The sequence below is a fragment of the Nicotiana tomentosiformis genome, chromosome 6 (genome assembly GCF_000390325.3).
Source record: "Nicotiana tomentosiformis chromosome 6, ASM39032v3, whole genome shotgun sequence".
NCBI lineage: Eukaryota > Viridiplantae > Streptophyta > Magnoliopsida > Solanales > Solanaceae > Nicotiana > Nicotiana tomentosiformis.
Window position 1 is genome coordinate 181459 of NC_090817.1, and position 22900 is coordinate 204358.

The following is a 22900-nucleotide window of genomic DNA, read 5'->3' on the forward strand; positions in this document are numbered from 1 at the left end:
TTACTTATGTGAACTTTCATGACGTACAAGTTTCCTATTTGTTTCGGTTTGGTGTTTAAGTATTGTGAAGGGTTTTCGTGATTTGAATTGTGAATTTATCGTGCATACTGAGCACTTGATGTTGATATGGTGAGATCGGGTTGCACGCCGTAACACTTTTATTTATATTCACTATTGTTTATGCTATTATGAGGAAATAAGGGAGGAATAGAGATGTACGGTGGGATCGGGTTGCGCGCCACAACAACCTATGTGTTTATGTTTCCCTTAGCTGTGTTAGGCTTATGGTATTCTCCATTTCACTTAAGGATTGGTAATTTCTGAACGCTGTTGACCTATTTCCGAGAGTTGTTATTTCTTGCAAATTACTGCTTTATTCTATCCTGTCTTCCTTTTGTTATTTTTATCATATATACTGCGTACAGGATGTAGAGTTAGTGACCCTCCGTAGCCTCGTCACTACTTTGTCGAGGTTAGGTTTGACACTTACTAGTACATGGGGTCGGTTGTACTGATACTGCACTCTGCACTTCTTGTGCAGATTTTGGTGCAGGTCCGGGATGATCGTGAGGTTAGCTACTAGATTCATCCGACAGGAGACCCAAGGTAGATCTGTCGGCGTTCGCAGACCCTGGAGTCCCCTTCTAGACATTTCACTTTACTGTTTCTTTCCTTTCAAAAACAATTCTATTTCTTTCAGACATTTACTTTTAGTAAAATCTTAGAAGTTCGTGAATTGTGACTCCAGATCCGGGTAGTAGTGTATATATTGAGGCTGTTACAAATTTCTGCACTCATTTTAACTCGTTATAGCATAGCTGTTGTTAGTTATTGAAACGTATAAGAATTTGGCTTGATGATTATCTAACATTGGCTTGCCTAGCAAGTGAAATGTCAGGCTCCATCACGGTCCCGACCGTGGGAATTCCGGGTCGTGACATGTTGGTATTAGAGCACTAGGTTTCCTAGGTCTCACAATTCACGAGCGAGCTTAGTAGAGGTTGGGGGTCGGTACGGTAACGTCTGTACTTATCTCCCAGAGGCTATGAAGTTTAGGAACAAATTTTACTTATATTCTTCTCTGTCGTGCGAGTTTATTTTCTGAATACTGATTGAACCCTTCTATTATGTTCTCTCACAGATGGAGAGAACGTGTACCACATCTTCAGCTGAGTAGGAGCCAGAGCCCCTAGTGGCAACTCCTACGAGGGGAAGAGGTCGAGGCCCTGTTAGGGGCCAAAGAAGGGACAGAGCTCAGCCCAGAGCCCGAGCAACAGCTTCAGTTGTGGAGCCTTAGGTAGAGTTAGACGAAGAGGTTCCAACACTAACTGTTCCTGCTGGGCTAGCTCAAGTTCCGGAGGGGTTCATTGCCACCCCAGTGCTTCAGGACGCTTTGGTCCGTTTGGTGGGCCTTTTGGAGAGTATGGCCCAGACAGGCACATTTCCTATGGCACCAGTCGTCCCTCAGGTTGGAGGAGGAGCCCAGACTCCTGCAACTCACACTCCGAAGCATACGCCTCCGTAGTATCAGACTCCACCAGCTTATCCAGTCGGAGTAGTTCAGCCGGTTATTGTGGCATAGACCGGTGATGGATCATCTATGTCTTCTAAGGCTTTGTGGAGATTGGAAAGGTTTACCAAGCTCTTCCTAGTTCACTTTAGTGGTTCTACTTCAGAGGATCCCCAGGAGTATCTTGACAGTTGTCATGAGGTGCTCCAGAACATGGGTATATTAGAGACCAATGGGGTCGACTTTGTTGCATTTTAGATGACTGGTTCCACCAAGAAATGATGGAGAGATTATTTGTTGACCAGACCAGCTGGGTCGCCTGCTCTTACTTGGGACTAGTTCTCTCAGTTCTTCCTAGAGAAGTTTTTGCTTATCACATTGAAAGAGGAACATCGTCGTCACTTTGAGCGTCTCTAGCAGGGTAATATGACTGTTACTCAGTATGAGACCCGTTTTGTGGATTTGGCCTGTCATGCTCTTCTTCTGCTTCCCACCGAGAGAGAGAGAGAGAGAGAGAGAGAGAGAGAGAGAGAGAGAGAGAGAGAGAGAGAGAGAGAGAGAGAGAGTAAAGAGGTTTATTGACGGACTTGCTCAGCCTATCAGATTGCATATGGCTAAGAAGACTGGGAGTGAGATTTCTTTTCAGGCGACTGCCAATGTCGCTAGGCGAGTCAAGATGGTTCTTGCATAGAGAGGTTAGGGGTCTGACAAGAGACCTCGTCATTCCGGTGGGTTCAGCGGTGCCTCATCTGGGGGCAGGGGTACATTTGGTAGGGGCCATCCTCCCAGGCAGTTTTATTCAGCGCTTCAGGCATCCCACAGTGGTTCAGGAGTCGTTGTCCTTATGTGCCTCATTCTAGACAGTCAGTCTATAGTGCACCATCAGCTCCTATTAGTGCACCTCCTATTCAGAGTTACTATCGTGGTCATCCGGCCCTTCCGAGGGGTAGTCTTAGTTTCCACCGCCATAATACCAGGATGGATGTTTCGAGTGTGGTGGTTATTGGTATATCAGGAGGACTTGTCTGAGATTATTGGGCATCCAGCCACAGCATCAGGGTTCTCGTGCCATGGTTCTGGCACCAGTTGCTGCACCACCTGCTCAGCCAGCCAGAGGCAGGGGTCAGGCAGCCAGAGGTAGACGCTATTAGATGTGGAGGCGAACCATCTAAGGCTGTCCTAGGGATGTAGTTCAGGGTGGTGGGCCCTAGCCCCGGTGTTATGCCTTTCCATCCATGCCTGATGCTGAGTCATCTGATGCTGTTATCACAGGTACTGTTTTAGTTTGCAATAGAGATGCTTCAGTTCTATTTTATCCGGGTTCTACTTACTCTTACATGTCATTCTATTTTTCTTCATATTTGATGGTGCCTCGTGATTCCTTGAGTGCTCCTGTGTATGTGTCCACATATGTGGGGGATGCCATTGTTGTAGATCATGTTTATCGTTCTCGTGTAGTCACCATTGGGAGTCTGGAGACTAGTGTAGATCTTCTACTTTTTGATATGGTTGATTTCGATGTCATTTTGGGTATGGATTGGTTGTTATCTTATCATGCTATATTGGATTATCACACCAAGATGGTGACCTTAGTCATGCCGGGGTTTCCTCGATTATAGTGGATGGGGACTCCTGGCCATTCTACCAGCAGGGTTGCCTCTTATATGAAGGCTCGGCGTATGGTCGAGAAGGGGTGTCTAGCTTTTTTGGCTTATGTCTGTGATTCTAGTGCGGAGGTTCCTTCCATGGATTTAGTACCTGTTGTTCATGAGTTTCCAGAGCTGTTTCCTGCAGACTTGCCAGGGATGCCACCCGACAGGAATATTGATTTATGTATTGATTTGGCTCTGGGCACTCAACCCATTTCCATTCCGCCATACAGTATGGGCCGGCTAGAGTTGAAAGAATTGAACGAACAATTGCAAGATTTGCTTGATAAGGGCTTCATTAGACCTAGTGTCTCTCCCTGGGGTGTATCTATGTTATTTGTGAAGAATAAAGATGGATCAATAAGAATGTGTATAGATTTTTGGCAGTTGAACAAAGTCACCATCAAGAACAAGTATCCATTACCGAGGATTGATGATTTATTTGATCAGCTTCAGGGTGCCAAGGTGTTTTCGAAGATTGAGTTGAGATATGGCTACCATCAGTTGAGGATTAGGGCATCCGATGTACCTAAGACAACTTTTCGGACTCGGTACGGGCATTATGAGTTTCTAGTGATGTCCTTTGGGTTAACCAATGCCCCAACAACATTTATGGATTTGATGAACCGAGTATTCAAGATTTATCTGGATTCCTTTGTGATTGTGTTTATTGCTGAAATATTGATCTACTCCCATAGTCGAGAGGAGCACGAGCAGCATCTTCGGGTCGTTCTTCAGACTCTGAGAGATAGCTAGTTATATACTAAGTTTTCAAAATGCGAGTTTTGGTTAAACTCAATCTCTTTCTTGGGGCACGTTGTATCGATAGAGGGCATTCAGGTGGATCATAAGAAGATTGAGGCAGTTCAGAACTGGCCTAGACCTACTTCAGCTATGGAGATCAGGAGTTTCTTGGGTTTGGCGGGCTATTACCGTCGATTTGTGGAGAGGTTTTCATCTATTGCAGCCCCGTTGACCAGGTTGACCCAGAAGATTGAACCGTTCAGATGATCAGACGAGTGTGAGGAAAGATTTTAGATGCTCAAGACTACTTTGACTACAACATCGGTGTTGGTGTTGCCCACAGGTTAAAGATCTCATACGGTATATTGTGATGCAACCCGTATTGGGCTTGGTTCAGTATTGATGCAAGAGGGCAGTGTGATTGCATATGGGTCACGGTAGTTGAAGGTTCACAAGAAGAATTACCCTATCCATGACTTAGAATTGGCAGTCATTGTTCATGTTTTGAAGATTTGGAGGCATTATCTTTACGGCATGTCGTGTGAGGTTTTCACGGATCATTGGAGTTTACAGTACTTGTTCAAACAAAAGGAGCTCAATTTGAGGCAGAGAAGATGGTTAGAGCTATTGAAAGATTATGATATCACCATCTTGTATCATCCCGGGAAGGTCAACGTGGTGGCCGATTCCTTAAGTAGGAAGTCAGTGAGTATGGGCAGCCTTGCATATATTCCAGTCGGTGTGAAACCGCTTGCATTAGATGTTTAGGCTTTGGAAAATCAGTTCGTGAGGTTGGATGTTTCTGAGCCCAGTCATGTTCTAGATTGTACAGTCGCTCGGCCTTCGTTGTTTGAGCACATCAAGGAGCAACAGTATGACGACCCTCATTTGCTTGTCCTTACCGACATGGTGCGTGTCACGCACCAAAACCGAGGAGCACGACCGACGCTCAACCGAGTGAACCCGACCGAGAAAGACTGTTAGATTTTATTCTACCCAAACTCATCCACGAATGGAGATAATACGTATTTTTATTAATTAGACAAAAATGTATTCATGTCTACAATACCAATTCATTACCAATAGTTTCATTATTTAAAAAGTCTCAAAAGGATAAGTAATACAACCACAACATAACATATTTGACTTTCCCAGCAATAATACACAACCCACACTATGTCTACGTAGCCTCTATAGATAAATAAGAGTACAATGATAATGCCGGCAATAAGGCCCCGGCTATACCTCAAATAGAATACACAAAGTACAAAAGATTCATGACCCTGGGATGAAGTGGGGCTCACCAAGTCAGCTGTGAAGAAGGTGTGCCGCTATCACAGATCAATATCTCCTGCTGTGGAACCACCTCCATCTATTTAAAGATGCAATGCCCCCGACAAAAGGGACGTTAGTACTGTCGAATAGCACTAGTATGTATAACTAAACACCATCTCAATAAAATTACAAATAATACAAACGAGATTATCATAATGTTAATGGAATCTTTAATCAACATCAAACCTTAATTTAGGATCAAGACAATGTTTCAATTAATTTCCATATCTCACATTGGGAGATTTTTAGTATCGATATACCATTGTCCACAATACCATTATTCACAATATCAGTACCACCGTACTCTCAACACAGAGTTCGATCACGACTCGATCGGCTAGGCTATCTCATTAGAGACATCAACCACAATTACTCTCAATATCAATACCACAGTATTTAACACGGAGTCCGATCACGACCCGATTGGTTAGGCTATCCATTAGGGACATCGACCACAATCACAATTTCAATTACAATTTCCAGCACAATCACCACCATGTGTGCGGCATGGTGTCCGATCATGACCCGACCAACTAGGTTGTCTTATTCGAGAAATCAACCTTTTTATATCAATCACCACATTTCATATTACTTTGACATCTTTTCATTTCATTGGCACTAATGGCCATAATTATAAAATCATTCTTGGCACGTTGGTTATATTTAGTGTTTTATGCTCACCCTTTTCAATTCCAAATATCATCATCATCAACAACAACAACAACAAATACATTTCAAATCAAGGTGTGTAGTACACATGTGAGCAATTTAGAGTCTAAGGCACACAAAGATATTTCACAAAATTTGGCATAATAACCTTCGTTTGAACTTGACTTGAAGTCGAAACATTATTAATGCAAAACCCACATTTTAACACATCCTCAATCGGTAACAAAACATGAATAAAGCACTTGGGATACTTGTTGAACATATATCTTTCAACCCAATCTTACTCGGAATAGCCAATTTTATAATGAACCACTCGGGACTTACATAATTTACATGAATATCTTGGGATTCAATTCTAAGAGAAGAGTTTAGACAACATACCTCAATCGATTTTCCTTAATTCTAAAGTGTTCTGAAATTCTTAGCAACTTCAATCTATTGTAGAAATATAACAAATTAAACCAAAATTAGGAAGATGTTCATGGTTCTAGCTCATTTGAGCATTTTATCAAACACTAGGTGTGCATTAAGGTTTCAAGGTCCTTTTATGGAGGATTCCATCATCCCACAACCCAATCTTTACCATATTTAGCTCAACAATCTTCCTACACCCTTTGATAACACATGCATGTAAAATAAACAACTCTAAGGCCCAAAAACTATCTTGCTAATTACCCATTTCTAGACAAAATTCGAAATTCATGGTTAGGATGTAGAATCTTACCTATAGGATGAAGACCTAGTGAGTTCCCCTTATTAATCTTCCAAAACTTGAGCAAGAATTGAAGAACAATTATTCATGAACACCTTCTCACTCTAGGGCACTCTCTCTCAATCTAAAATATCAGATTATAGCTAAAAAATGGCCCAAAACATGTATTTAACGAAGTAGGGTCAGGTTTTAAAAACCCAAAAATGGAGCTCCAGAACAAGGTCTGCGATCGCATAAACGATATGCGGAGCGATCGCATAAACGATATGCGGACCACATATCGGTCACATAATTGCTGTCCAGAACCGGCAAATATCTGTAGTGTGTCTGCGGTCACTATGCAGCCCGTAAACCTGTTCTGCGGTCACTATGCAGCCCGTAAACCTGTTCTGCGGTCGTATAGTTGCCTGCGGAATTGCATCCAAACTGGCCCTCTCCTACCTCACATATGTGGCCATTATGCAGCCTGCAGAGTGATTCTGCGGTCGCATAATTGACCTCAGAAATGCATTTTCCTTCCATAACGTTTCCTTTACTTCCCGGTGCATTGTTCAACCCAAAAAGTCTGGCACTATGAAACATTATTTTTCTTTTGCAAAATTTTACGGGGCCTTACATTCTCCCCACTTAGGATCATTCATCCTCGAATGAGGATCAAAATCTGTTATTAGCATCTTATGTAACTCAGTTTTTCATACCACACACTAGCAACCCCAAATTTGACTAACTCCCTAAATTTCCAAAATTTTCGTTAGAGTTTCCCCTGTGACTGGGCCTATCCACCTTTCAGAGAGACCTAGAAACACATCCTAACAGCATATACATAATCCAACGACGTAACATAATACAAAACAACACCAATTTATGGCCTCACAAGCAGTGTATTACCAGAAAGGACCACCATTAACTCTAATTGTACAATTGATACAAAATTCAAAGTAAGTCTTATAATTTTCCTATATCACAACTTTATAAATACATAGTTATTCAAAAAAATAAGGATACTTTTTCTTCATTTCTTCCTCGGCCTCCCAAGTAGCTTCTTCAACCTATTGGTTTCGCCACAACACTCTCACGGAAGCAATTTCTTTATTTCTCAATTTTTGGATTTGCCGATCAATAATAGAAACTTGAATATCTTCGTAAGTCAATTTCTCATTTACCTCAATAGTCTCAACCGGAATGATGAGTGTCGGATCTCCACCTACTTTCTTCAACATAGACACATGAAATATCAGGTGTACTAATGACATCTCAGGTGGTAGCTCAAGCTTGTATGCCACCTCACCGATCCTCTGAATTATTTTGTACGGTCCGACATACCTCAGACTCAATTTCCCTTTCATAGCAAATCACATTATGCCCTTCATGGGGGATACTTTCAAGAATACCCAATCATCTTCTTTGAACTCCAAATCCCTACGACGAATATCCGAATAGGATTTCTGATGACTCTGAGCAGTGTTCAATCTCTCCTTAATGATTTTAACTTTTTCCATAGCTTGATGTACGAGATCGACATCTCCTACCATATAAAGCCTCGAAAAGTGCCATCTGAATGCTAGTGTGATAGATATTATTGTAGGAACATTCTATGAGTGGTAAGTGATCATTCCAACTACCTTTGAAGTCTAGAACGCAAGCACGCAATATATCCTCAAACGTCTGAATAGTCCACTCTGCCTGCCCGTCAGTCTGCGGGTGAAAGGATGTACTAAGATTCACCTGAATACCCAAACCTTGCTGAAATTTCTTCCAAACCTTAGCAGTGAATTGTGCCTCCCGATCAGAAATGATAGAAACTGGAGTGCCATGCAGCCTGACTATTTCTTTGATATATAATTGAGCATACTGTTCTGCCGTATCGGTAGCCTTAATTGGCAAAAATAGTGCTGATTTCATGAGTCGATCCACAATCATCCAAATTGAGTAAAACTTGCGCGGAGTGCGCGGTATTCCTACCATAAAGACCATATTAATAATTTCCCACTTCCACATTGGAATTTCTATGTTCTGTGTCAACCCACCAGGCCTTTGGTGTTCGGTCTTCACTTGCTGACAATTCAGACATCTTGCCACAAAGTCCGCCACATTCTTCTTCATATCATTCCACCAATAGACTTCCTTAAGATCATGATACATTTTTGTAGAAGCTGGTGCACGGAATACCTGGAAGTGTGAGCCTTAGTCATAATTCTTTCACGGAGACCATCTACATTTGGAACACATAGTCACCCTTGGTACCTTAGTGTACCATCATCCATGCATATCCCCTCTTTAAATTGCACCAACAATGGATCGTTATATTGTCTCTTTGACTTCCACAACAAGTGATGATTCAGCACTATTTCTGCACAATTACCCCTCCTTCACTAGAATCCGCAAAACGAACTCCCAAACTAGCCAATCGGTGCACTTTTTTTGCCAATGGCCTTTGATATGCCTCCAAGTGAACCAAACTACCCATAGATTTCCGGCTAAGAGCATCTTCCACAACATTTGCCTTTCTCGGATGATATAGAATATCAATGTCGTAGTCCTTGAGTAACTCAAGCCATCTTCTCTGCCTCAGATTCAATTCCTTCCGCTTGAAAATATATTGAAGGCTCTTATGGTCCGTGAATATATCAACATGGACCCCATATAAATAATGACGCCAAATTGTTAATGTAAATACCACTCCCGCAAGTTCTAAATCATGTATTGGATAGTTATTTTCATGATTCTTTAGTTTCCTAGAAGCATAAGCTATCACCTTCCCATGTTTTATTAATACACACCCAAGCCCGATTCTTGAATCATCACGATATACCACAAATTCATCTATACCCTCTGGTAGAGTCAACACCAGTGTCGTAGTCAATCTTGCTTTCAATTCCTGGAAATCCTTTTCACAGGCATCTGACCATTGGAACTTAATTGCCTTCTGCGTAGATTTAGTCAATGGAGAGGCAAGAGTAGATAACCTGTCCACAAACTTTCTGTAATATCCAGCTAAGCCTAAGAAACTGTGAATCTTTGTTGGAGTTGTAGGCCTCGGCCAATTTTTCACAGCCGAACTTTTCAGAGGATCAACCTTAATGACCTCACTAGATACTATATGTCCCAAGAATATGACCGATTCAAAGCAAAATTTACACTTTAAAAACTTTGCATATAACTGGTGCTGATATAGGGTTTGCAGAACTACTCTAAGATGATCAACATGGTCTTCTCGACTTTGTGAATAGACAAGAATATCGTCAATAAACACTATCACAAAAGAGCCGAGGAATGGATTAAAAATTCAATTCATAAGATCCGTGAAGGCTGCTGGGGCATTTGTTAGCCCAAAAGACATCACTAGAAACTCAAAATGCCCATATCGGGTCCTAAAAGCTATTTTCGAAATATCCCGCTCCCTGATCTTCAATTGGTGATACCCGGATTTTAAATCAATCTTGGAGAAGTACCTGACACCTTACAATTAATCAAACAAGTCATTTATCCTTGGTAGTGGGTACTTATTCTTGATTGTGACTTTATTAAGGTGCCGATAGACAATACACATTCTTAGTGACCCATCTTTCTTTCTTACAAAAAGGACCGGTGCGCCCCAAGGCGACACACTTGGCCAGATAAAACCCTTTTCTAACAAATCTCTCAATTGTTCCTTTAGCTCTTTCAATTTTACAAGTGCCATTCTGTAAGGTGGGATAGATATAGGATGCGTGTCTGGCATCACATCAATCCTAAAATCAATCTTCCTGTCTCGTCGGATCCTAGGGAGTTCATCCGGAAAGACTCCCGGAAATTCATTAATAATTGGCAAAAACTCAAGTGTAGGTGCCTCAACATCAGTGTCTGTAACCCGGACCAAATGGTAAATACACCCCTTGTTGATCATCTTTGTTGCATTAAGGTAGGAAATAAACCTACCCTTCGGAACTACATCATCACCCTTCCACTCAATAACTAGCTCGTTTGGAAATTCGGACCTAACCGTCCTCGTTCGGCAATCAAGCTTGGCAAAATAAGAATAAAGCCAATCCATCGCCATTATCACATCTAAATTGGCCAATCTCAATTCAATAAGATCAGCCACAGTGTCCCGACCACGCAACGTGACAACACAATCCCTATAGACCCACGCGGCTAAAATAGACTCTCCAACCAGAGTAGATACAGAGAACGACTCATAAAACTGTTATGGTTCTATCCCAAATTCCATAGTAACATAAGGTGTGACATATGACAAAGTGGAACCGGGATCAATAAGAGTATATACATCATGACATTGAACAATCAATATACTTGTGACAACATCTGGAGAAACCTCTGAATTTTGGCGACCCCTCATAGCATAGAAACAGCCGGATCCTCCCAAACTCTGTGCTCCACCCCTAGCTGCACCATGCCCTGTAGGTGTTGGAGTGCCTCGAGCTGGAGGAGGTGTTGCGGATGTAGTAGCTTCATAACTGATTGGTTGTCCCATGCCTCTGCCTGCACCATGGCGGGATGAACGACAATTCTTCTGAATGTGACCCCTCAATACGCATCCGTAGAATATGGGTAAGTCCATGTAGCATTTTCCTAGGTGCAACCCTTCCACTCAATAACTGGCTCGTTTGGAAATTCGGACCTAACCGTCCTCGTTCGGCAATCAAGCTTGGCAAAATAAGAATAAAGCCAATCCATCGCCATTATCACATCTAAATTGGCCAATCTCAATTCAATAAGATCAGCCACAGTGTCCCGACCACGCAACGTGACAACACAATCCCTATAGACCCACGCGGCTAAAATAGACTCTCCAACCAGAGTAGATACAGAGAACGACTCATAAAACTGTTATGGTTCTATCCCAAATTCCATAGTAACATAAGGTGTGACATATGACAAAGTGGAACCGGGATCAATAAGAGTATATACATCATGACATTGAACAATCAATATACTTGTGACAACATCTGGAGAAACCTCTGAATTTTGGCGACCCCTCATAGCATAGAAACAGCCGGATCCTCCCAAACTCTGTGCTCCACCCCTAGCTGCACCATGCCCTGTAGGTGTTGGAGTGCCTCGAGCTGGAGGAGGTGTTGCGGATGTAGTAACTTCATAACTGATTGGTTGTCCCATGCCTCTGCCTGCACCAACCCTTCCACTCAATAACTGGCTCGTTTGGAAATTCGGACCTAACCGTCCTCGTTCGGCAATCAAGCTTGGCAAAATAAGAATAAAGCCAATCCATCGCCATTATCACATCTAAATTGGCCAATCTCAATTCAATAAGATCAGCCACAGTGTCCCGACCACGCAACGTGACAACACAATCCCTATAGACCCACGCGGCTAAAATAGACTCTCCAACCAGAGTAGATACAGAGAACGACTCATAAAACTGTTATGGTTCTATCCCAAATTCCATAGTAACATAAGGTGTGACATATGACAAAGTGGAACCGGGATCAATAAGAGTATATACATCATGACATTGAACAATCAATATACTTGTGACAACATCTGGAGAAACCTCTGAATTTTGGCGACCCCTCATAGCATAGAAACAGCCGGATCCTCCCAAACTCTGTGCTCCACCCCTAGCTGCACCATGCCCTGTAGGTGTTGGAGTGCCTCGAGCTGGAGGAGGTGTTGCGGATGTAGTAGCTTCATAACTGATTGGTTGTCCCATGCCTCTGCCTGCACCATGGCGGGATGAACGACAATCCTTCTGAATGTGACCCCTCAATACGCATCCGTAGAATATGGGTAAGTCCATGTAGCATTTTCCTAGGTGCATATTTCCACACCTAGGTCATTGGGACCTCCTCTACTGCTGGAATCTACCACCATGACGACCATGCCGATATGAGCCCATGTTGCCCTGCCTGGGCCTGAAACGGCTCCACTGTTGCTATTGACTAGGCCCTGATGGCGATGAACTAGACGAAGACTGAGCGAAGGACTAGGATGTCCCTGAAGACCCTCCCCTGAATGTTGACTTTCCACCACCAGAAGAACCACCAAAGTTGCCCACAGACCGGGCCTTATTCCTACCCTCTCGCTCCATTTTGTTCCTTAATTTGTAGGTCTCTGTGGCTTGAGAGAATGCTACCATCTTTCCATAGTTCATATCAGAATTTAAGGCTGCTGTAGCGGCCTCATTAATTACCAAGGGACTAAGGACCAGTACAAATCGACGCACTCTAGCCTCCATAGTAGGCATCATGTAAATATCATTCTTAGACAAGTACGCGAATCTCATATAGTAATCCCACCACTCGGGCTACCTTGCCTCAAGTTCTCAAACTCAGTAGCACGAGCTTCCTTAGTCTCAGCATGCAAGAAATGATCAATGAAGTCATCAACAAACTCACTCCACCTCGCCGGAGGGCTCCCTTCTTCACAGGATTCCTCCCATAGTTCGAACCAAGAATATGCCACCTCTTTCAGGCGGTAGGGGGCCAATTCCAGTACCTCTGTTTCAGTAGCACGCATAACTCAAAGAGTCTTGTGCATCTCATCAATAAAGTCCTGGGGATATTCCTCTGGGTTAGTAACCGTGAACACTAGAGGATCCAATTGGAGAAACCTGTTCACCCTGGAACTAGTAGAATTGTCACGCCCCAAAATCGAGGAGCGCGACCGGCTCTCAGCAGAGTAAACCCGGCCGAGAAAGCCTATTAGATTCTTTATACCCAATTCACCCATGATTAAGAAAAGACATGATTTCATAAATTATACAGCAGGAAGACCATACACACGATGCTAAATCATTTGATTAGCCATTGCGCCTTTAAGTCTCAAAATACATATTTCTTATAGTTCGAATGGAACAAGTGATCAAACACAACATAACTGGTTTAACATTCCCAACACCCATATACAACCCACATAGTATCTACGGAGCCTCTAAAGATAAAAAAGAGAGTAAAGATGGTGCCGACAACAAGGCTCTGGCTATACCTCAAAACGTGACCACAATATAAACAAAAGGTACAACACATAACCCCAGAATGAAATGGGGCTTACCGAGTCTGCTGAGAAGATGATGATGTACTACTAACTGCGATCAACACTATCTGCTATGTAACCACCTGCATTCATTTAAATATGCAACGCCCCCGACAAAAGGGACGTTAGTACCGTCGAATAGTACTAGGGGAAACAGTCTACCGAGATCTCGACCCGATCGCTTAGGTCATCTCATTTGAGACATCAACCATATTCACAATTTCAATTATCATTTCCAGAACAATTACCACAATGTGTGCGGCATGGCGTCCGATCACGGCCTGATCGGCTAGGCCATCTCACTTGAGACATCAACCATAACCATAATTTAAATTATCTCACATCATAATTCTTTCGATTCATTGGCACTAGTAATCACGATTACGAAATCATTCTTGGCACTTGGCCGTATTCCATAATTCCAGTCTCATTTTTCCACATTCAAATATCGTTATCATAATCATTATCAACAACAATAAGGCTTCCCGTTCAAGACATTAAATTCGCAGAACACAACAATTTGGGAATCTTAGGAACATAGAGGATTTTCATACAATTTGGCATAACAACCTTTATTTTGATCTTGACATGAAGTCTTAACATTGCTAACACATGTTCCACATTTTGAACATATTTTCAAATGGCAAGATGACATGATAAATTATTTAGAATAAATATTGAACATATATCATTCGACACAACCACATTAGGAATAGCCAATTCAATAATGATCAAGGTCTTACTTCAATTACATGACACCGTGGAATTAGATTTTAAGAAGAAGGGTGTTTAGCCATACATACCTCAATTGAGATTCCTTAATCTCTAAAATATTCCGGAATTCTTAGCAACTTTGACCTAATTTAGAAATATAACAAGTTGGACCAATATTAGGAAGATGCTCATGGTTCTAGCTCATTTGAGCATTTTATCAAACACTAGGTGTGCATTAAGGTTCCAAGGTCCTTTTATGGAAGATTCCATCAACCCACAACCCAATCTTTACCATTTTAGCTCAACAATCTTCCTACACCATTTGATAACACATGCATGTCAAATAAACAACTCTCATGCCCAAATATTATCTTGCTAATTAACCATTTCTAGACAAAATTCGAAATTGAGGGTTAGTGGTAAAGAATCTTACCTCTAGGATAAAGACCTAGTGAGTTTCCCTTCTTAATCTTTGAAAACTTGAGCAAGAATTGAATAACAATTATTGAAGAACACCTTCTCACTCTAGGACACTCTCTCTCACTCTAAAAATATCTTATTTTAGGCCAAAATGACCTAACCTCTCTCTATACCCGGCCTTGGGGTTATTTAATGTGTTCCTACATGCACGGTCACGCATTGGCCGCGTACTTGAGGCAGAAACTCTCAAATATGCGCGGCCGCGCACCTGGGCGCGCATATGACACATGTCCAGTAAAATGGCCATAACGTTCTGTATACAAATCCAAATGACAAACGGTTTGATGCGTTGAAAACTAGATTCAAAGGGCGTTAATATTATAGGTAGATCACCACCTAAGTCATTATATTGGGGGAGTTATATGCATTTAAAATTGAGTCTTGTGCCAATTAAAACATCATTTCCTCTTAATGTGTCCAACTTGTTTCACACAAGTTGTTGCCATTCCAAAAATACCTTGGTATGTTCCAACACACCCTAAACATACATTATCAATTCAACATGATGTGTCTTTATGATGACGTCCAAATCCACTACTAAAAAGTAAATGGACACGGTCGTATGTAATATAATTGGAATGTAAGAGCATTATCACTTATTATGCAATGCCAAACACTTAGAATGATTGTTGAGAAATTATTATAGCTAAATGCAAAAATGTAAACTAACCCAGAAAGCAAGTAAAATGATCAATAGCTACAAGTATGGATACAATGTGAATTACACTCAAGTAACGATCCAATATTTTTCACAATTGTATAAATATGAGCGAGTTTATTTTAATTAGCCTCGGATAATAATTCTATATTAGCTTCTCTAGAAAACTAACAAGACTTCCTAATTGAATTATCCCTAAAATAATTAAGAGATTAAGCACACCCGAATATGGCTACAAGTAGTTCATTTCTATCCCTAGGTAGAATCTATAAAGTGAGGGTTAACGCCTCAAGTTCTTATTAATTAATATTTTCCAACCCCGAATTATTTTTCCCAAAATTAATCCGAAGTGAATGTGCGAGTCTTAGGGTTAGTTAATCCCTTTGGAAATATTAAAGAACAAGAATAATTAAAGAAACAACAACTCACTTCATAATAAATAAAAATCGTTCAATACATAAGCACAACAAGGTATTTAATCCACACTTTAAATATGAATATTCCCATAAACAAGATTCAAGTGTTGGAAAAAATATTACACACTTAAATATTCAATACAAAGCAAGGAAATGAAGAAATCAGCATAAATGAGTAAGAAATTCTAACCCAAAAGCTTCAAATCTTCAAGCCCCAAGTATGTGTGCAAGAACCCTAGCTCCAAACCTTGTCTTCTATAGTCTAAGGACTGTAAAATAAGCCAAAGATATTTTACAAATGAGCTAGGTCGTGTATTAAATGGTTTGGGGTCAAAATCGTAAAATTTCAGAACTGCCCAGATTTGAGAATCGCGATCGCGAAAAAAGGCTTGCGATCGCGAAGAGTAATTCTATAAAGCATTGCGATCACATTCTACATCACGCGTTCGCGTAGAGAAATTCAGAGCAGTTGACCAGCTTCTTCATCGTGTTCGCAAAACTAGCCCTGCGTTCGCGATGTATTGTTTCCTCCAGCATCGCGTTCGCGATTATACCTTCTCGTTCGCGAAGTTTGCCTTCCTCCTTCTTCACGTTCGCATACAGAACTTCGCGTTCACGAAGGTTTGTTGTCCTGATACTCCGCGTTCGCGTCTAATCCTTCACGTTTGCGAAGGGTAATTCACTAGGCAGTATTTTGTTTGCATTTTAGCTTCTTTTTGACTCGTTTTCACATGGTTTTTTCACCACCACTCCTAAAGTACTTGATACATGAAATATGCCAATAAGCCTCAATAAATGCCTTAATTTCTCAACAAAATCATACAGAAGACTAAGTATCAAGAGGAGATAAGGGGGTAAAATATCAACCTATTAAACCCCCAAACATAAACTACTGCTTGTCCTCAAGCAATTCAAAACTAAAAACATCCTTCAATAAAATCATCAATTAAGCTCAATGGCATACCAAACGTGACTTCAAGTCAAAAATATTCAAATTAAACACAATCTAGTGACTTTGGTATGTACTAATAATTAGTCTCAAGCATGTGGATCTTAACCAAATAACTCCCTCATTTAGAAGCAACTTCAGAAAATGCAAAGGCATTTCAAAATGATTAAGTGACAACAAAAAGCCTCAAGAAGTGACTCAAAAGCACTAATCTACTACATATGCTCAATTTACTCATTTCAGGATACATCAATGTCACCAATCCATCCTAATTCATGTGCCCTCACAAGAAAGAAAAGTTCCAAAATTACCATATTTACAATAACAACACAAGGGACAAATTCACAAAGACACTCACTCTCAACAAAGAATTTCAAGTGTTACAAAATATTATGCCATAAGCTTGCCCTTATTTTAATTCGTCGCCTATTCAAGAACATTCAGTTGGAGATCCCATAAGGACGTTTTAAGGTTTTAATGTATGTTTAGGGAAGGATCGGATAAGCATTTGAGATACAAGTGACTACACCCTCCTTGAACACTATTCACATTTGTCATTCTTTTTACACTTTGCTTCTTTTTAAACCACATAGGCCTTATTGGCATCTAGTTACCAACATAGAACCACCTTACAGTACCTCTCTAATTTTCTCAAAACTCCGTATATATATATATATATATATATATATATATATATACTTTTTTTTTCTTTTCTTTTGGAGCTCGAGTAACTTCATATGAACAACTTTGAGGTATATGTTTCTACCCTCAATGTACAACCTTTCCAACTTGACACCAACACCCCCAACTTAGGCTTTTAGCCTTATTCACAATATTCAAGGAGGGATGGGTTTAAAAGAGGGAATTATTTCACAAAAGGGTAAAGGATTGTAATGAGGTGGCCAAAGAAAAAGGTAAAGGCTCAAATAGGGTAAACTAGTGATAATATTTACGCAATGCTAGGCTTGAAAGGCTAAAGAGGATTTTTCAAAGATTATAAAGACTTCCTAAGGTCATCCCTCCAACCAAACATAATTAACATTAGCATTGAATGCCCAACTGGGCAAGTTCTAGATAATAGAAGTAAACAAAAGAATTATTTATAACAAAAAACTAACACACATGTCACATGAAATAATCAAGACGAATCAATTTTACTTCTTAACAAGAGCATTTAGAGCAATATCATGCCAACTATTGGGCAAAGAGTCACCAAATGAGCCAAAATGTTGTCACAAAATTTATTCTTCCCTATGCATCTTACTTTTTCCATTTAAAACCAAAAATCGGAGGGGTATTCTTAATTCACACTTCACATGCAAGAGACTAATTTTATTAGTACCAAACAATCCAAAAGTCTCCAAAAAAACTAAACAAGACTAATTCCCTTAAGAAAGTTGTCACACCATCCGTCATAGGGAAAATTTACCCAGTTCAACAAATTAATTCCTTGGAAAAGAACCGTGGTATAAATAAAAACCAAGGAGTTTTATTAATACTACTATGAAAAATAAACTAACAAGAAAATAATAATTCTAACATGCTAGAATTAAACTATAAAATATTACTAAGAAACTACAAATGTCAACCAATCTACACGAGTTCACAAAAATGATCATGCTCCACATACATCCATCATATATGAGCCACCCCCAACCTAAAGTGTTGCATTGTCCCCAATGCAACTAAACAAAACAAGCTAAAATGAAAGAGGTACTCCCTGAATGACATCACTCCGAGTTGGAGGTACTGGAACTGAGAGCTCCAAGTCATCCTCGTCGTCGTCCTCTGATCCACAAAACTTCCTCAATGTGTTCATCATCTTTGTCAAGAACTTTCTTTTCTTCTTTTCATGTTCTTTTTGCTTTCGCTACCTTCTCTTACCCAATTTGACTTTAATGGCCCGCTGCTCCTTAGCAAGTTCTAACAAAGTTGGACCCTTTCCTTGGGCAGCTGGACCTGTAGATGTGCTCTCTCCAGACTGTCCAGAAGGGAGACCAGCTATAAGCTGGCGGACCTGTGTCTCCATACCATAGACCTAGCGAGAGATGTACCCGAGTGTGAAAGGTCCCTGATCAAGTGGTACAATAGTAGTACAAGGCTCTGTGGCTTCTGTGGCAGAAGAGAGCATCTCAGTGATGGCGTCAGGACACTGGCCAAATAAGGGAGATGCTACATCAATATTTCTTTTCTTCTGTGCATTCCCTGCTCCCTTTCTCAGTAATGGATGAATGGGCTTCTCTGGGTTCTTTTCCTTATTTGTAGGCCTCTTCTCCACCCCGGCCTCATAACATAAATGAGTGATCAGGGATGGGAAGAATAAACTCTTAGTCCTCTCTACAACAACCTCTGCTATCTCATCAATAATAAGCTATCCCACATTCACTGGTATGCCCTCTATGATCACGCAAATTAGCCTTGCCTTCTCAAGTGTCACCTCGGTCTCATTATGTGAAGGCATGACTCGAGCATAGATAATGGAGATCCAAGTTTTGGCCTCTATAGTGAATTCAGAAGAATCGATCCTTCAGTGATTTCTTATCCAGTTCGGCATCTTTCCATCGTGAAAATGGTTTACAAACCACTGTGTGCCCATGTCTTTAGCTTTATCCCTGTACACCTGGTTGTCACCATTGGGAAGATTGTAATATGCATTTATCAGCTCTAGATCAAAGCAGATTTGTTTTTCCCTGACAGTAACAACCAAATTATTCTTGAAGTCGGTCTCTACAACATTTACATAAAATTCTCTTATCACTTCATGATTGGCTGTTCTTGGCTCTTCCGCAAAGCAAATCCATCCACTAGATATTAATCTTCCATGGAACTCGGGCCATCGACCTTCAAGTTCAGTCAACAGAATTCTTCTTTCTTTAATCATACGTTTACACAATTGTTTGTCATAGCGGTGGGAACATCTTAATGATGAGAATATGTCCCGATCAAAGTACTCCTCTTCGGCAACTTGTTCGACATATTCTTGAACATTTTCATTTGGTGATGAATCCATTTTAGAGCTCAAAGTACCTACAAAGTAGACCAATAATGTTAAACGCTCATATAGACACTTAAAAACAGTGTATTAGGAAGTATTTAGGCCAAAGAAATGGACGAAAAGGGTCTCAGGCAGAGTTGTGCAAAGCTACTATTTTGGTACCTGGGTTTCAATGAATCGTGATAGCATAAATGGTCACGCGATCGTGAAGAACAGTTTGGTTTCCAATTGCAGTTAAGCTACGCGATCGCAGGCGAAAATACACGATCGCGATGTGCAATTTTTATTCTCAGCAGAATTAGACCTACGTGATCGCGAAATTAAGCATCGTGATCGCGAGGGTCTTCTTCCTCTCCCAGTGATAGCTCATTTGGGCATTCCATCAAATAGGTTGTGTGCCCCAATTTCCTCAGCAAGCTCACACCAACAACCCATGCATATTTACCCCAAAATTTCAGAGAACATCACTCAAACTCTCAACCAATAACTCATAACAAACAAGCACACAACATTTTCATTTGACAGGGAAAATAAAATTCAAGCCCTAAAATCTTGAAAATAGGGCTGCCCTTCGACTAATTCACAATAAGAATTGGAAAAAGTGAGAGTTAAGAGAGAAATCTACTTACTTTGAGGATGATAAATGAGTGAGTCAATGAAATTGAAGCAAGCGGAAGATTGGAGATGGTTTCATGGGTGAGGGGAGTAGGAGAGTGCCGTATCTTTGATTGGGTGAAAGTTGGCATCCTTAGTTATATCAGTGTTTTAAAATTTAGAACTTCTGTACGCGAACGCGAAGAAGGAGGAAGGCAACCTTCGCGAACACGAATGTATAGAGCCAATTTTGATGACGTCCAAATCCACTACTAAAAGGTAAATGGACACAGTCGCATGCAATATAATTTACCCAACTATGAGTCGGGGTCGAATCCCACAGAGAACAATATGTAGGCGATGAGGAATGTAACAGAAGTATCACTTATTATGCAATTCCAAACACTTAAAATGATTGTTGAGAAATTATTATAGCTAAATACGAAAATGTAAACTAACCTAGAAAGCAAGTAAAATGATCAATGGCTACAAGTATGGATACAATGGGAATTACACTCAAGTAACGATCCCATATATTTCACAATTTTATAAATATGAGCGAGTTTATGTTAATTAGCCTCGGATTATAATTCTGTATTAGCTTCTCTCAAAAACTAACAAGACTTCCTAATTGAATTATCCCTAAAACAATTAAAAGATTAAGCACACCCGAATATGGCTACAAGTAGTTCATTCCTATCCCTAGGTAGAATCTATAAAGTGAGGGTTAACGCCTCAAGTTCCTGTTAATTAATCTTTCCCAACCCCAAATTATTTTTTCCAAAATTAATCCGAAGTGAATGGGCAAGTCCTAGGGTTAGTTAATCCCATTGAAAACATTCAAGAACAAGAATAATTAAGGAAACAACAACTCACTTCATAATAAATAAAAATCGTTTAATACATAAGAACAACAAGGTATTTAATCCACACTTCAAATATGAATATTCCCATAAACAAGATTCAAGTGTTGGAAAAAATACTACACACTTAAATATTCAATACAAAGCAAGGAAATGAAGAAATCAGCATAAATGAGTAAGAAATTCTCAACCAAAAGCTTCAAATCTTCAAGCTCCAAGTGTGTGTGCAAGAACCCAAGCTCCCAACCTTGTCTTCTTTAGTCTAAGGACTGAAAAATAAGCCAAAAATATTTTACAAATGAGCTAGGTCGTGTATTAAATGGTTTGGGGTCAAAATCATGAAATTCCAGAACTGCCCAGATTTGTGAATCGCGATCGCGAATAGAGTCTTGCGATCGCGAAGAGTAATTCTGTAAAGCATTGTGATCGCAGACTACATCATGCGTTCGCATAGATCATTTCAGACCAGTTTACCAGGTTCTTCATCACATTCGCAGAACTAGCCCTGCGTTCGCTATGTATTATTTCCTCCAGCACCGCGTTCGCGATTATCCCTTCGCGTTTGTAAAGGTTGCCTTTCTCCTTCTTCGCGATTGCGTACAAAACTTCACGTTCGTGAAGGTTTGTTGTCCTGATACCCCGCGTTCGTGTCTTTTTGACTCGTATTCACATGGTTTCTTCACCACCACTCCTAAATCACTTGATACCTGAAATATTCCAATAAACCTAAATAAATGCTTTAATTTCTCAACAAAATCATACAAAATCCTAAGTGTCAAGAGGAGATAAGTGGGTAAAATACCAACTTATCACTCTATCCCATAGTTCTCCTTTAATACTCAAATACATTATTCCCAAATACCGTTGGCGCACTTTAAAATCTTAAATCATTAGAAAATGTTTATGGGGCCTTACATTCTCCCCCACTTAAGATCATTCGTCCTCGAAGGAGTAGTAGAGTCCGATCCCAAACACTTAACATAACTCGACTCTTCTTTCACACATTTCAATCACCCAAATTTGACTAACTCCAAACTTTTCAGAAATTTTGGCAGAATCTCCCCTGTAATTGGGCCTAACCACCTTCCAGAGAATCACCAAAACCAGTCCAAACAACATATACATGAACCAATGACGCAACATAGCATTAAAACAATGCCAACTGCGGCCTCACGAGCAGTATACTACCAAAAAGGAAAACCTTTAACATAAGCTGTACAAATGATACGTAATTCATAGGGAACAATTTTATAGAATGATTACATAGCTATTCAAACAAATAAGGGTACTTTTTATCCATATTTTCATCGGCCTCCCAAGTAGCCTCTTCAACCTGTTAGTTTCACCATAGCACTTTCACGGAGGCAATTTCCTTATTTCTCAACTTTCGGACTTGCCGAACAATAATAGAAACTGGAATATCTTCATAAGTCAATTCTTCATTAACCTCAATAGTCTCAACCAAAACAATGACTGTCGGGTCTCCAACTACTTTCTTCAACATAGACACATGAAACACCGGGTGCACTAATGACATTTCAGGCGATAGATCAAGTTCTACGCCACCTCACCGATCCTCTGAATGATTTTGTATGGTCCAATGTACCTCAGACTCAATT